This window comes from Arachis duranensis, chromosome 9 (assembly GCF_000817695.3).
Source record: "Arachis duranensis cultivar V14167 chromosome 9, aradu.V14167.gnm2.J7QH, whole genome shotgun sequence".
In the NCBI taxonomy this organism is placed as follows: domain Eukaryota; kingdom Viridiplantae; phylum Streptophyta; class Magnoliopsida; order Fabales; family Fabaceae; genus Arachis; species Arachis duranensis.
Window position 1 is genome coordinate 24,926,723 of NC_029780.3, and position 17,956 is coordinate 24,944,678.

A 17,956-nucleotide genomic window follows, 5' to 3' on the forward strand; every position below is an offset into this window, starting at 1 on the left:
TTTACAAGGTGACCATAGCTTGCTTCATACCAACAATCTCTGTGGGATCGACCCTTACTCACGTAAGGTATTACTTGGATGACCCAGTACACTTGCTGGTTAAGTTGAACGGAGTTGTGAACTATGGTATTGGCATCATGTTTTTGGCGCCATTACCAGGGAATGAAAAGCAATGAATTTTGCAAGATGGAATAACAATTGAATCACAATTTCGTCCACCACCATGCCATGCACGTGATAAGATTGAAATTATAATTTTAAATTATTTTTTTAAATTAATTTAAATTATAATAATTTGATTAATAAAAAAGTAATATGTTATGCATGGTTTGTTTTTTTTAATCGTGTTAATTAGATTAACTCTAAAATAGTTATTAATCGGTTTTAATAATATACTTTCTTCAATAAATTAGACATATATATCGAATGTGATCATAAATAATATAGTAATAGTTAAATCTACCAACAAATATATTGGCTATTATCACACTATAAAATAAATTAAATATAAAGGCTATTAGTACACACTTATTATAAATCTATAAAATCACACTGTCTTTTATTCATGCAAGGGTTTACTTATCAAATAAACTTAAAATATGAACAAAAAATATTTATAAAATGGACCTAACATTACTTGAAAGAATCATGGAAAATAATCAACTTACCTTTTCATCCATGAGAACCATTCCTATATAAGTCGTCTTGTTCTTGTCAAATTTGGATAGAACTTTCCATAACCTTATAATTATTGCCTTTATTTTTCAAACTTTTTCATTACATAATCTACCATAGCTAATACTGTTGATAGAATCGTAGTTAGTATCCCTTAGGTATGAAAAATAATAAACAGAAGAAGTTCTATGTTTGAGGTACGAATTTTCTAGATGATAAATAATTGTAACAATTCAATATATCATCTTGTTCTTGTCAAATTTGAATGGGACTTTTCATAACCTTATAATTTTTGCCTTTATATTTCTAAACTTTTTCATTACATAATCTACCATAGGTAACACTATTGATAGAATCGTAGTTAGTATTTCTTAGGTATGAAAAATAATAAACAGAAGAAGATCTATGTCTGAGGTATGAATTTTCTAAATGATAAATAATTGTAACAATTCACTATTAATCTTTATATATATATATACACACACACTAATTATACACGATAATAATTAGCAAATATTTTCAATGGAGATACTTGCTATAATTAGATGAAATTTATGCCATTATATTTTATTAACCTTTATGATTAATTCAATAGAGATACTTATTCAATATATATGTTATCAACATTAATTATATGCCAACATTTTTAAAAAAAAAGCTAAAAGAGGAGATATATAAATATATATAATATTATTGCTATATAGAAAGCATACATAAATTGTTATATTTTTCTATTATATTATACAACTTAAAATTATACTATCATGTTATTATTAATTATAGAACTTAAATTTGATATAATTCAATATTATTTTTAAGTTCAATAATAAAATAGATAACATTCAATATTATTTTTTTCTTTTACATTCAATATTTACTGTAAATATAAAAAGTAAAATAATTAATGAAAAAATATGAGCAGAAAATAACATATTAAGTAAAATTCAATTTGTTATCTAATTAATCTTGTGTCTATACTGATAGAGGTTATGAGAACCAATTGAGTCAGTTAGTGATTACTTAATGATTAGTTAATAGTATTTAGCTAAATTCTGTTAGTTGCCATCTGTCCTTATATCTCACTACACTATATATATAGTGCACTTTGTAATGAACAGTTCAGTTAGTTCAGATTCAACTAATTCAGTTCACCAAAACTTTCTCTAGAAACTTCTCTTCTCTTCTCTCAACCTCTGAACTCTTCTTCTCAATTTCTTTCGTTCTTCTTGAATTCACTCCTCCTTCAATTCTTCTCTGAAGGTTGTGGTAAGCTTAGAGAAGGGGTGTTGAATCTATGCCTTCCTTTTAAGTTGTTGTTATGACCCTTTTAAAAAAAATTACAATTCTGATTCTGTTTGAACTCAGCAGCAGAAATTTATGAGACAATTTATTTTTGTCTCATGAATATCAGAAAACAGAACTCAGCAGAGAAGAGAAAAGTGAACACCAGCATGTATCCTGGTTCGGTTGCCTTGTGCTTTGCAACCTACATCCAGTCTCCTCCACAATTATGGAAGAATTTCACTATAATTAACAGTATTACATACACCAATTTCACACTCAAGTTCTAACCTAACTTGACATTGGCTATGCTAACTTCTAACTATTCACTCTTAGTGCTAACCCAACTAAGAAAGGGATACCAAACAGGTACAGGATACACGACACTTAACCAACCTAAAAAAATCAGAAAATAACTCTAGACTTTTCTCGCAAGTGTATCACTCAGCCTTTTTCCACTCATGGCTTTTACTTGAGCTTTCTCACAATGCCTTTTCTCACAAGAAATTACAGAAAGATAAACTTAGAAAAGTACATTACAATCAGTAAAACATGAAGGAGATTGACTTCATCAACAGCCTCTTAGCTATGTGCATAACCAGATTCGCAAACCTCAGATTGAGTTCTTCAGTATTGGCCAAATGCTTCTTTGAAAGAAAGCATTATCCAAGTAGAGGAACTTCTCTTCAGAACACAACTCACAAACTCTGGTTTTCTCTCCTTGGTTCTGAATGAGCAAGAAGTCTTCTTTTATTCTCCTTGCATGTTGCTGGGACCTTCTCCCAAGGTCAACACCTTGAGCCTTGAGCTTCACCAACCACAGATTCACTTTTTCTCAATAATCCTCAGAATAGAAACTCTCCTTCTGACTTCCTCATCTTGGCCGAAAGCCATAAAACAGCAACCATAGAAATCTTCCAATGGTCAACTTGATCTGAGCCCTTGAAAACCAACTTGGTTCCCAAGTCTTGTTTAAGACCGTAGATACATACCAAGGAAGAACAGAAATCCTCTTTCCCATGTATCCCATTTCGGATAGAGCAGAGAGTTGGGAAGAAGAGATTAGACCGAGTTGCATGTATGAGGAAAAGATTTACCTATAACCTAAGCTTGATTTGGTTTGGATTTGTTGAGATGACTTCTGCCTTTCAAGCTTAGTTTTTTCTTTCTTGCTTCTTTGGTGACTATCTTGGTGAATAAGCTATTTCTCTCTTTCTCTTTCTTACTTTTCTGAAACTGATTTGACTTGGTAAGAGAGAGAGAGATGAACGTTGCTTTTGGTTAATCAAAAGAGAGGGATTTGCTTTTCTGAAACCAGATCGGGCTTGAATCGGGTATTGGTATGCTTGGCCCGATTTGATTTCTTTGGCTTCTTTCTTTGCTTTTCCTTAGGCTCTTAATTTTGCTTTCAGCCCAATAACCTTGCTGATTGCTTTTTATTCCATTTGGGCTATTGAAATTTGGCCTGCAACAATAAACAATTTGTTAATAAGTAGATATAAATAATCAACACTAATTATTTATTTTGCCCAAAAATAATGTTTGTCATCACTAATTAATTTGGTTAATTTCTTAACTCAACAATCTCCCCCTTGATGACAAACATGGTTTAAGCAATGATCAAAAGGAAATAAATTGAGTAAGGTATAGAAACTCCCTTTGATTTTTGTCATTTGCTTTTATGTTACTCCCCTTTTTCTTTTCAAGATTAGCTCCCCCTGAATTTGTGCTTTCCTCTTTGTTCCTAATTTTCTTTGATTTTAAAGAGAGCACAATAAAGAGCTAAAATACATTTATCTTGACTAAGGGATATCAAATAAGCAACATCACATAATCAGCCCAATATCAAGCTAATACCATCAGTAAACTGGTTCAGCATGTGAAATCAAGTATTAATGCAGCAAAGAATATTCAGCATGCAAACTCAAGTATTAATGTAGCAAAAATCCCAAAAGAAGTACTAGGATCTATTATCCTATTGCTATTACTTCCCCTTTTGTCATCAAGGGTGGATAAAAAGCAAGATCAACTAAAACAAAGTCTTGCATCCTGCAGAAAAGAGTTAGTCCATAGTGTAAAGTACTGACTAAACTACCAAAGGTGCAGCAATATCTAGAGTTATTACAGTCATCCAAAAAAAAAATAGTTCAAAAGTAGCTAAAGAAACAGAGTTCATGAGACAAAAAGAGAGCAGCAGCATCAGTTTTTATGAGACAAATCCTAGGCATCAGAACCATCCCCCTCCGAAGTAGCTTCCTTTGTTCCTTGCTCATGGCAATCAAATGATTTGATTGGGAAACAAACTCTTGAGCAACATCCTTGACCACATTCAGCAGAGCAGATTTCTTCCCAGTGAAAATGGAAGTACCCTCAGTGGAAGGAGGAGGAGAGTCATCTGGGATGTACTCTTCATCATCATCATCTAGAACCACTCTCTCAGATCGAGTTGGTCCTTTTTGCTGTTTCACTGAACCACCCCCTTTTAGGTATGAATGTTTATTTTCATAAGCCTCATTTGACAGGTCAACACCAAAAGTCTCAAATATGCAAGTCAAAAACATGCCATAAGGTAGTGCTTTATCCTTCACACTTCTAACAGAATCAAACATGTATCTAGCCATCAAATAGGCAAAAGAGATTTCTGTTTTAGTGATTAGGGCATACAAAACAAGTGTGTCAGTGTAAGAAACCCTTTGATATGAACCACTTTGAGGAATTAAAATGTGGTTGACAATACGGTGCAACTGAGCACGTTCATATCCGAGGGCTTTGTGAGTGGGTGTGATGCCATCAATTAAGGAAACATGTTCACAAATGTGAGCTAGAGCATCATTGTAAGAGATACCAACACATTCATCCCACTTCACAGATGTATAAGCACACGGCCCAACATCAGTGTACTTCAAGGATTCACTGATAGTTTCATTATTCAAGATAATGTCTCTGCCCTTAACATAAGAATGCACACTTCCTTCATGATAAGTCATGTTTGCATAAAATTCTTTGACTAACTGATGATATACATGTTTTTTGATTTTGAAAAGGTGATTTCAGTCTAAAAATTCCAAATTTTCAACAAAAGAAAAACCTTTCTTTTTCAAATCTGGTAAATCAGCAAGAAAAGAGGGACATAGAGTATGATGCTGAATAACTCCCTCGTAAAAATCATGGTTCATGGCAGATTTGAAACGATGGAGGTTATAATCTGAGTGAGATGTCATGAAGTGTGATTTGTGAGCAAAAGGATCAATGTCTGGTTCTCTAACAGATTTGAGAGGGTGATGAGGGTTACCTCTTTGTGAACGCACAGGAACAGACCTTGACTTAGGTTTTGTTATCTCAGGAACAGGGTCTTCAACAGCAGGACACTTACCCTTGGATGAACTAGGTTTTAAGGAACTTGGTTTGGATGGCGTTGCCTTAGTTGGTGGCGTCGGTTTGGCAAGAGCAGGGTACCTTGGAGTGGTCTTGGTTCGCGCCATAGGAACAGTGCGAGGAGGAGAGGTAGGAGGAGAGGGTGAAGGAGTAAAAGTGGTGTCTTGAGAACGAGTTGATGGTCTAGGATATCCTGGAGGTTTATGGATTTTCTAACGCGGTGCTCTTTTAGCAATAACTTTCTTCCTCATTTTGGTTAGATTAAGGCTTTTGATGGAAGAGAGGCAGTGGAGTGAGAGAGAAGAAATCGAAGGGTTTGAGGAGAAGTTATGGAGGGAAGAGAGGGAGTGTTGGTAACCGTACCCAAAAGTGGTTTTCCAAAACCATGCAACTGCATCACCTTTTGAAATGACATGAAAAGACCTGACCTCAAAAATTTAAGATTTGATTTGATTTGAAAATAAAATAAGAAATGAATTTTAAATTTTGAAAAACCAAAAAAATAAACTGAAAAATTTTTTTGGATTATAAACATTAAATGAAAAATTATTAAAAATAAACACACAGCCCATCAACCAAAAATGTAACATTCACATATGGGCCCAGAGATAATTGGATTTAAGGAAACACAATGGACCACTCTAGATCTGATTTTGAGGTTGGCCCAGATTATCTTTCATTTGAAACAAGCTTAGAACACACTGGCTTGATGGAGACGTTTATCACCTACCCAGAATTGTCTCATACCTGTTTATGAGACAAAAATCTCCAGCAAATACATCAGCAATTTTCAAATAAAGAATCATAACTCAAAATTCCTAGACAAGTCCTAAGCATACATAATCTATCCTCAGCTAATGGTTTTGTAAAAATATCTGCTAATTGCTCCTCAGATTTAACAAATTGAATACTAATATCCCCATTTTGGACATGTTCTCTTATTGAGTGAAATTTCACTTCAATATGCTTCGTCCTTGAATGCAAAACTGGATTTTTAGAAATATTAATGGCACTCATATTATCACACATCAAGGGAATATTTTCAGCCTTTAATTTGTAATCAGCAAGCTGTGTTTTTAACCATAAAAGCTGAGAACAGCAAGAAGAAACGGCTATATACTCAGCCTCTGCAGTGGATAAGGCCACTGTTGGTTGCTTCTTACTTGACCAAACATTTAAGGACTTCCCAAGAAAACAATATAGGCCTGAAGTGCTCCTTCTATCAACTCTATCACCAGCAAAATTTGCATCATAATAACCAACTGCAGAAAAATCATCAATCTTAGGATACCATAGACCAAAATTAGATGTGCCATGAACATATCTAATGATCCTTTTAACTGTAGAAAGATGTAACTCTTTAGGTTTGGATTAGAACCTAGAGCACAATCCAACACTTTGCACAATATCGGGTCTAGAGGAAGTTAAGTACATAAGAGAACCAATCATTCCTCTATACCTAGTCTCATCAACATCTTTCTCAGCTTCTCCCTTATCTAACTTAGAACTAGGATGCATGGGTGTTCCCATGGGTTTGGCATTTTCCATACCAAATTTCTTAACTAATTCCTTGGCATATTTTTCTTGATGAATGAAAATACCTTTTTCAGTTTGTTTAATTTGCAGCCCAAGGAAGAAATTAAGTTCACCCATCACACTCATGTCAAATTCACTTGTCATGAGTTTTCCAAATTCAGAACAAAGGGATTCATTTGCTGATCCAAAAATAATGTCATCAATATATATTTGGACTAGAATAAAAGAATCATTAGAGTTTTTGATGAATAGAGTTGTGTCAGTGGTGCCTCTTTGAAAACCATTTTTCAAAAGAAAAGAGCTAAGTCTCTCATACCAAGCTCTAGGAGCTTGTCTTAAACCATAGAGAGATTTAGACAATTTGAAAACATGATTAGAATGAACTTTATTTTCAAAACCAGGAGGCTGCTCCACATACACTTCTCTATCTATCACACCATTCAAAAATGCATATTTCACATCCATTTGATATAATTTAAAACCACAAAATGCAGCATAAGCTAAGAGAAGTATTATGGCTTCCATTCGGGCAACAGGGGCGAAGGATTCATCAAAGTCTATTCCTTCTTCTTGGTCATATCCTTGAGCCACTAGCCTTGCCTTATTTCTTGCAATGCTACCATCTTCTCCCAGCTTGTTCCGAAATATCCATTTGGTGCCGGTCACTTTCTTTCCACTTGGCCTTGGAACCAAAGTCCATACTTGGTTCTTTTCAAACTCAAGAAGCTCATCCTCCATAGATTTAACCCAAGATGGGTCACTAAGTTCTTCCTTAACGTTTTGAGGCTCTATCTGTGATAGAAGGGCAATGTTGGATCCTTCATTTGCCTTTCTAGTGGAAGACCTTGTTTGCACTCCATGAGAGACGTCCCCAATGACAAATTCCTCAGGATAATTCTTTAAGAATCTCTACTCACGAGGTCTGGTGGACTTGGAGGCAGATTCAGTCACCAAGGGATTCTGGGCACTGCTGGCTGCAGGATTTCCTTCAGATTCATGAGACAAAATGGAATTGTCTCTTGAATTTTCAGCATTCGCAGTTTCTGGTTCAGCTTGTCCAGAATTTTCTTTTCCATGATTTTGAGCAGATTCATCCTCCTTTTGAGTTTGATTTCCTGCATCACAATCTTCCAAAATGCTTTGCACCAAGTTAGTATCACAAAATGTAACATGTATGGACTCTAAGCCTTTGGATCAAATTTACCCAAATTTTCTTTGTTATTTAAAACAAAACATTTGCATCCAAAGATATACAAGTAATCTAAGTTTGGTGGGTAGCCTTTCCAAAGTTCATAAGGGATTTTCTTCAAAAAAATTTTTATGATTGTTCTATTCAAAATGTTGCAAGCCGTATTGACCGCTTCAGCCCAAAGGAATTTTGGAACATTACTCTCACAAAGCATAGCTCTTGTTATCTCAAGTATGCTTCTGTTTCTTCTTTCCACAACACCATTTTGTTGTGGTGTTCTTGGACAAGAGAAGTTGTGAGATATTCCAAATTCCTCACAAAAGGATTCAAACAAATTATTTTCAAATTTAGTTCCATGATCACTTCTTATAGAAGAAATTTTTAAATCCTTTTCATTTTGAAGTTTCTTGCAAAAAGGTTCAAAGGCTGAAAAAGCTTCATTTTTGTGTGCAAGAAATAAAACCCAACCAAACCTAGTATAGCCATCCACAATTACTAAACCATAATGTTTACCAACTAGGCTTTGAGTTCTTGTTGGACCAAATAAATCAATGTGTAGTAACTCAAGTGGTCTTTTAGTAGAGATGTCTTCCTTTGGTTTAAAAGAACTTTTTTGTTTGTTTTCCCATTTGGCAAGCATCACAAGTGATGTGTTTGTCAAACTTTATCAAAGGGAGACCTCTTACTAATTCTTTCTTTACAAGTTTGTTTATTTGAAACATACTTGTATGGCCCAATCTCTTGTGCCATAACCACTTTTCAGATTCTTTAGAGTGAAGACAAGCTACATTTTGGTCCTTTAGTTCATCAAGAGTAAGTCCATACATATTATTGAAACGCTTGGCAACAAACATCACTTCATTTGTCTTTTCATTAACAACACAGCATTCAAGCCTTTTGAAAACAACTAAATATCCTAAATCACACAGCTGACTTATACTCAAAAGATTGTGCTTTAAACCACATACCAAAAGTACATTATCAATGAAAGTAGATTGCTCATTACCTACTTTTCCAACAGCAATGATTTTACCTTTACCATCATCTCCAAAGGTCACAAAACCTCTATCATACTTATTTAGTTTGATGAAATAGGTTGACCTTCCAGTCATGTGCCTTGAACATCCACTATCCATGTACCACATGTTCTTTTTGTTTTTGGATGCTAGGCAAATCTGCATGATGAGTTTCAAGTAGCCTTAGGTATCCAAATTAATTTGGATCCTCTGAAGTTAACCCATCTTGGTTGCCCAAGTGCATTGAAATCACAAACAATATTGTAAATTTTGTTTCCAATAACTCTTTTTTCAATGAAACATTGCACATATGAGTGACCAAATTTCTTGCAATTGACACAATGATTTTCTGAAGTGTGTCGCTGAACTTGAGGTGAGATATATTGCTTGAAATGATTAAAGTGTTGAAATTTTCTGGTTTTAGGAGGAAATGCATTTCTTTTAACAAACTGATTTTTATTAAAGTTATTCCTCTTTACAAAAGCATTTTCACCAGAATTTTTTTGAACATTTTTATCTTTCGAATATGAGGTTTTGTTGTAAAATGGTGGTTTCTTGAAAACAGCCTCATTTTTCGAAATGTAACCCAAACCTGGCCGGTTTGAACTCGGTTCAGTTTTTGGTGAAGGCTCGGTTTCACTTGTGTATACTTCATCAAATTTTTCTTCAAGTATTAGAGTATTTTCAATACCAGATTTGTTTGGTATAGTTTTGGTATTTGATGAAGAAGCCACAAATTTTATAGAGGAAATATTAGAAACTGCATCTTCCTTGGCTATGTAGCCTAAACCAGATTTTTCAAACAATGGACTTTGACTTGCAAGTAATTTGTCCAAGTTACTAGATCCTTAAGCAAATTTTACTAAGCCACTGTTCAGCCTTTTAATCATATCATTTAATCTTTTGTTTTCAGCAATTAACTCATGTGAAGGATCTACAATGTGCTTTCCTTTTAATTTTTCAAGTTCAGATTTTAGAAATCTATTTTCTTCAATGATGTCCAAAGCACATTCAGTTTCCTTTACTTTTTCTTTTAAAAATTCATTTTCAGCTCTTAACACATCTCTTTCAGATCTGCATTCATTGTATTTGTCAAGCAGTTTTGAGGTGTTTAAGGTAAGATCATCAATAATAGCATGCAAGTTCTCAATGGTCAAATCATAATAATTTACCTCATCAAGATTGTTGTTTCCAGCCATGAAGCAGTCTTTGTTATCTCCTTCAGATTCTTCTTCTTCATTTGAGTCATTCTCGAGATCCTCCCAAGCTGCCATGAGTACTCTCTTCCTTTCCTTCTTTCCTTTGTCCTCCTTTTTGAGCTTTGGACAATTTGACTTGAAGTGTCCAGTCTCCTTGCAATGATGACACGTCATCTTGCTAAAGTCTATCTTGTGCTCCTTTGAACTTGAACCCTTGTATTTGCCCTTGCTCTTCATCATCCTTCTAAATCTCCTAGCAAAAAACAAAAGCTCGTCATCTGAAATACCATCACTAGACTCGCTCTCTTTTGATTCTATTTGTGACTTCAGGGCAATTCCCTTTTTCTTTGAGTCTGTGTTTGTGTATGTGGCTTCATAGGCAAGGAGTTTTCCTCTCAGCTCATCATAGGTTATGGGACTTATGTTGTTACTCTCGGTTAGGACAGTGGCAGTGTTTTCCTACTCTTTTGTGAGGCTTCTAAGGAGTTTTCTCGCCAAGGTTTGTTCTGCATAGTTTGTACCCATAGCATTAAGGTTGTTGATTATGATTGAGAATCTCTCAAATGTTTCATCAATGCTTTCTCCATCCTTCATGCTAAACATCTCGTACTATTTTCGCAACATATCAATCCTCGTTTCTTTGACTTGTTTAGTGCCTTCGTGTGTAACCTGGAGTTTTTCCCAGATTTCTTTGGCTGTCTTGCGTCTAGACACCTTCCGGTACTCTTCAAAGCTGATAGCACAGTAAAGAAGGTTGATTGCTTTAGCATTCAGCTCTATCTTCTTCTTGTCATCTTCATTCCATTCAGCTTCTTCTTTTGGAGTCACCACTCCATCAGCACTTTTTTTGTTGGGATCTTGGGACCACTCACAATGATCTTCCATATGTTGTAGTCAATGGATTGGATGAAGATCCTTATCCTTTCTTTCCAGTAGGAATAGTTCTTCCCATTGAAGAAAGGTGACCGGTTATTTGACTGGCCTTCAGTGAGGGTGTAAGCAACTGTACTTGTGCCCAAGTTGTTCACCATTGGATCTTTGCTCCAAGTGGTTCAGCTTGATTCTTGAGACCTTAGTTCCTGATACCAATTGAAGGTTGTGGTAAGCTTAGAGAAGGGGGGTTGAATCTATGCCTTCCTTTTAAGTTGTTGTTATGACCCTTTTAAACAAAATTACAATTCTGATTCTGTTTGAACTCAGCAGCGGAAATTTATGAGACAATTTATTTTTGTCTCATGAATATCAGAAAACAGAACTTAGCAGAGAAGAGAAAAGTGAACACCAGCATGTATCCTGGTTCGGTTGCCTTGTGCTTTGCAACCTACATCCAGTCTCCTCCACAATTATGGAAGAATTTCACTATAGTTAACAGTATTACATACACCAATTTCACACTCAAGTTCTAACCTAACTTGACATTGGCTATGCTAACTTCTAACTATTCACTCTTAGTGCTAACCCAACTAAGAAAGGGATACCAAACAGGTACAGGATACAAGACACTTAACCAACCTAAAGAAATCAGAAAATAACTCTAGGCTTTTCTCTCAAGTATATCACTCAGCCTTTTTCCACTCATGGCTTTTACTTGAGCTTTCTCACAATGCCTTTTCTCACAAGAAATTACAGAAAGATAAACTTAGAAAAGTACATTACAATCAGTAAAACATGAAGGAGATTGACTTCATCAACAACCTCTTAGCTATGTGCATAACCAGATTCGCAAACCTCAGATTGAGTTCTTCAGTATTGGCCAAATGTTTCTTTGAAAGAAAGCATTATCCAAGTAGAGGAACTTCTCTTCAGAACATAGCTCACAAACTCTGGTTTTCTCTCCTTGGTTCTGAATGAGTAAGAAGTCTTCTTTTATTCTCCTTGCATGTTGTTGGGACCTTCTCCCAAGGTCAACACCTTGAGCCTTGAGCTTCACCAACCACAGATTCACTTTTTCTCAATAATCCTCAGAATAGAAACTCTCCTTCTGACTTTCTCATCTTGGCCGAAAGCCATAAAACAACAACCATAGAAATCTTCCAATGGTCAACTTGATCTGAGCCCTTGAAAACCAACTTGGTTCCCAAGTCTTGTTTAAGACCGTAGATACATACCAAGGAAGAACAGAAATCCTCTTTCCCATGTATCCCATTTCGGATAGAGCAAAGAGTTGGGAAGAAGAGATGAGACCGAGTTGCATGTATGAGGAAAAGATTTAACTATAACCTAAGCTTGATTTGGTTTGGATTTGTTGAGATGACTTCTGCCTTTCAAGCTTAGTTTCTCTTTCTTGCTTTTTTGGTGTCTATCTTGGTGAAGAAGCTCTTTCTCTCTTTCTCTTTCTTACTTTTCTGAAACTGATTTGACTTGGTCAGAGAGAGATGAACGTTGCTTTTGGTTAATCAAAAGAGAGGGAGTTGCTTTTCTGAAACCAGATCGGGCTTGGATCGGGTATTGGTATGCTTGGCCCGATTTGATTTCTTTGGCTTCTTTCTTTGCTTTTCCTTGGGCTCTTAATTTTGCTTTCAGCCCAATAACCTTGCTGATTGCTTTTTATTCCATTTAGGCTATTGAAATTTGGCCTGCAATAATAAACAATTTGTTAATAAGTAGATATAAATAATCAACACTAATTATTTATTTTACCCAAAAATAATGTTTGTCATCATTAATTAATTTGGTTAATTTCTTAACTCAACATTCTCTGTCCAAATCTGATACCTTTCATGGTATCAGAGCTAAACAATCACTCTACTTCCATGGCTACGGAAACCCAGAACAATCACAGCTCAATTCCTCAGGCACCGATGTCCCCAAGCTTTACGTCTTCCCCAATTTCGATGAAATTAGATTAGGACAACTTTCTGCAATGGAAAGACGAAGCAAAATCAACTATTGAAGGCCACGATCTACTACACCACATCACTGGAGAAAGGATTCCAACGTGATTCTTACCTTCAGGAGAAACAAACCCTGTATATGCAGTGTGGAAAAGACAAGATTCACTGCTGAAATCATTGTTGCTGGCTTCAATGACCAAGCCATTCACAACTAGAATGGTTGGGTGCGTGTACTCATATGAGGTACGGAAAAGACTCGATGATCATTTCTCTTCTCAGATTAGAGCAAAAATAATACAATTGAAACACAAGATGAGTAGCATTAAGATAGGAAATTCTGTGAATGAATATGTGTTAGCCCTGAAAAGCACAATAGATGCACTAGCCTCTGTTGGTGAACCAATGCGTGAAAGTGACCATGTAAACGGTTTGGCAGAAGAATATGCAAATGTAATCACGTCTGTAGTTGCAAGACCAGTAAGCATATCGGTAGGTGAACTAGAAGCGTTACTCCTGACTCATGAGAGCATGCTAGAAAGATTCAGGAAACCTGAGTCCTTTATCCAAGCAAACATGGCCCAGCACACACAAGGATACAACATAAGAGGAGGCTTTAGAGGAGGCTCTAGAGGAGGAGATTACAGGAACAGAGGAGGAAGGTCAATAAGAAGTGGCAGATTTGGAGCTGGTCAATTTCAGAACAGAAATGTTGAAAGTGGACAAGGCAACAATTCAAGATTTGAAGAAAGATTCCAAAGTGATAACTCAAGATTTGTGAATAACAGTGCAAGATCAAGTGAAATGCCAATTTGCCAGGTGTGTGACAAAATCGGGCATACAGCCAAAACCTACTTGTATAGGTATGAAAGAGACGACAACCCAGGGCCTCAATATGCTACTCAGAACTCCAACAACAATTCAACTCCTTAGGCACTACTAGCTACTCCCTCAACAGCACATGATCCAAACTGGTATCCGGACTCAGGTGCAACATACCACATGACTTCAGATGAGCAGAACTTGACAGAAGGAGTGATGTATGAAGGGTTTGATCAAGTAATAGTAGAAAATGGCTCAGGTTTGCATATCAACCTAATTGGAAAATCTAGCTTTAAATCTGATTTGAGCAGTAGAGAGTTCCTATTACAAAAACTTTTGCATGTGCCTAATATTACCAAAAACTTACTTAGTGTGTATCAGTTTTGCTGTGATAAAAAAGTATTTTTTGAATTTCATACTGATGGATGCTATGTCAAAACTCAGGAAACTAAGGAGATTGTCATTCATGGCAAAGTTGATAAAAGGGATGTACAAGTTTGTCAACTTCACCCCTTTCACCCCCAAAAGCTGTCCATGTCTTTATAATGTCCAGTACAGATAACTTCCAGTTATGGCACAATAGACTAGGTCATCCCTCAAATAGTGTCATTTCAACAGTTTTACAGTCTTGTAATCTTCTTTTCAATATCAATAAGGCAGTATGTCCAGCTTGCTACATTGGCAAGTCTCATCAGCTACCTTTTCCAATTTCTCATACTGTGTATACTGAACCACTTCAACTTGTGTACTTTGACATATGGACCCTGCTCCTATGCCTGATTCTAATGAAAATTTCTATTTTGTCAACTTTATTGATGCCTACTCTAAGTTCACTTGGCTCTATCTGCTCAAAACCAGGTCCCAACTTAAATCAGTCTTTAAAGCTTTCCAAAATATGGTTTAATTATAGTTAAATAAGAAAATTAAAATGCTACAAACGGATAATGCTGCTGAATATGTAAGCTTGTCTAAAGAATTGCAGGGTCAAGGCTTAATTCACAGGTTCTCTTGTCCACATATCCATCAGCAGAATGGCAATGCAGAAAGAAAACATAGACATGTTGTAGAGAAAGGCTTGTCTATGTTGGCTGGAGCTGGAATGCCAACTCATTTCTGGGGAGAAGCATTCACTTCTGCTGCTGACCTCATTAATCAATTGCCAACACCTACACTAGAAAACAAGTCCCCAGTTGAAAAGCTATTTGGGAAGAAACCTGATTACACTAGTCTTCGAGTCTTTGGTTGCCTATGATTTCCCCACTTAAGGCCTTACAACAAGAATAAGTTGGAATTTAGATCCTCTCCTGGTGTCTTTACGGGTTATAGCTCACTTTACAAAGGATACAGGTGCTTAACCCCTGGTGGTAAAACCATAATCACAAGGAATGTTGTGTTCGATGAAGAAAAATTTCCGTTTAAAGATGGCAAATTCCTACATAAAGACTCCAGTCCTTCCAATCTTCCCTCACCTGCCCTGCAGCAATTCCCTACAATTCCAATTGTTTCTGCTCATAAGCCTTCATCAGTTTCCTCATTCACACAAAGACAACCCAACACTTTTTCTCCTTCCCCCTTAGTTCTGCTACAACATCCACTGCCTCTGAAGAACCTTCAAGCGCCCAATCTCCAACCACACCAGCCATTAATGATAATTGCCAGTCCATTCCACCCACTCAACCTCCATTCCCTTCTATCCAGTCAGCAGCACCCTCAAACATTCCAATACCCATTCCAATTTCTAATATAGAAATCGTTCTACCAGCAGCACCTGCACCTCCTGCCACGACATCCTCAACTAACACACACTTAATGATTACAAAAAGCAAGTCTGGCTGCCTTAGACCACGAGTTTTTCATGCCTCAGTAGAGCCTAGATCAGTCAAAGATGCAATGGCTCATCCACAGTGGAAAGAAACAATGGACGTTGAATACAATGCTCTCATGAAGAATCAAACCTGGAAGCTTGTTCCACTTTCCAAAGGCAGAGAGGTAATTGGGAGCAAATGGGTGTATCGGGTGAAGTACAATATTGATGGGACACTACAGAAATATAAAGCAAGATTAGTGGCTCAAGGATTTTCTCAAAGGCCGGGGTTCAATTTCACTAAAACATACAGTCCAGTTGTAAAGCCTACTTCTATTCGAATAGTCTTGACTGCAGCATTAACATATGGCTGGAGCATTAGGCAATTAGATGTTAATAATGCCTTCCTCCATGGAGATTTAGGTGAAGAGGTATACATGAAGCAACCTCAGGGATATTCTGTAGGTAATGGCAATCTAGTTTGTAAACTGACAAAGGCTTTATATAGACTAAAATAGGCTCCCCGTGCCTAGTACTATAAACTGTCTACAGCACTAAGACATTTTGGTTTCACAGTGACCAAGTCAGACATGTCTGTATTTACCAGGTTCTCCAAAGAAGGCACCATCTTTGTCTTGGTATATGTAGATGGCATCATCATTACAGGCAGCTCTAGCTCTGCCATAACCTAATTAATCGAACAGTTGAATGCCAAATTTTCCTTGAAAGACTTGGGGAAACTTCACTATTTCCTGGGGATTCAGGTTACAAAAACTAAAGAAGGGAGCCTAATTTTATCACAAGAAAAGTATGTTGGAGATCTTCTTGCTAAAGCTGGCATGACCGGGTGCAAACCCTGCACTACATCATTACCTTCTTCAGTCAGGCTATCTGCATTTGGTGGACCTGCTTTCACTGATCCACGACTCTACAAATCCGTTGTTGGGAGCTTACAATACCTTACCATCACAAGGTCTAAGCTATCATACTGTGTTAGCAAGGTGTCTCAGTTTCTGCAGTACCCTTTGGAAGAGCACTGGAAATTGGTGAAACGTGTGCTTCGGTATGTCAGTGGAACATCCACTTATGGACTACAGCTGTATAGAGTCAAGGATATGACAGTCACAGCCTATAGTGACTCAGACTGGGGAGGAGATCCAGATGATCGCAAGTCTACTGGAGCTTTCTGTGTGTTCCTAGGGAAAAAACTGATCTCTTGGAGCTCTAAGAAGCAGTCAGTGGTTGCAAGGTCCAGCACAGAGGCAGAGTATCGAGCAACGGCTGACTTGGTAGCTGAGCTTCTCTGGATTAAGTATTTGCTGCGTGAGTTAAAAAATCCACTAACTAAGTCTCCAATGGTGTACTGTGACAATCTCAACGCCATTCTCCTGGCAGCTAACCTACTTTTACATTCAAAATCTAAGCATTTTGAAACATATTTACACTTTGTCAGGGACCATGTCAATGACAAAACAATACAGGTGAGCCATATCCCAGGGTCAGTACAAGTGGCTGATGCCTTGACTAAGGCCCTGCCAAGCAAGAGTTTCTTGGAATTCAGAAGCATGCTGAATATTGCTGATGCAAGGCTATTTCTCAGCAAGAGTGATGGCACCAAGACAGGCACTGAAAGGAAAGTAGAAGATTTGGATAGCAGAGAGTATGAAGGTGTGTGTAAAGAGCCAACTAGCAAAGAAAGGAAGAAAATTAGAAAGCAGGGGTCATGATAGAGGTTATGAGAACCAATTAAGTCAGTTAGTGATTAGTTAGTGATTAGTTAATAGTATTTAGCTAAATTCTTTTAGTTGCCATCTGTCCTTATATTTCACTACACTATATATATAGTGCACTATGTAATGAATAGTTCAGTTAGTTCAGATTCAACTAATTCAGTTCACCAAAACGTTCTCTAGAAACTTCTCTTCTCTTCTCTCAACCTCTGAACTCTTCTTCTCAGTTTCTTTCGTTCTTTTTGAATTCATTCCTCCTTCAATTCTTCTCTGTCCAAATCTGATACTTTTCACATACGATATAACTTTACGAAAATGTTATAAATCACAACCTTTTTTATTCTACAAAAAAAAACACTATATGTAGCTATTAGTAGTACAAAAAATAATTATAAGAATTAATTATTGATATCGATATTAGTCACAATTGATCATTGATACCCTAAATTTTTTTAAAATATATTTACCTTTTTAAAATATAATTCATGTGCCGTGTAG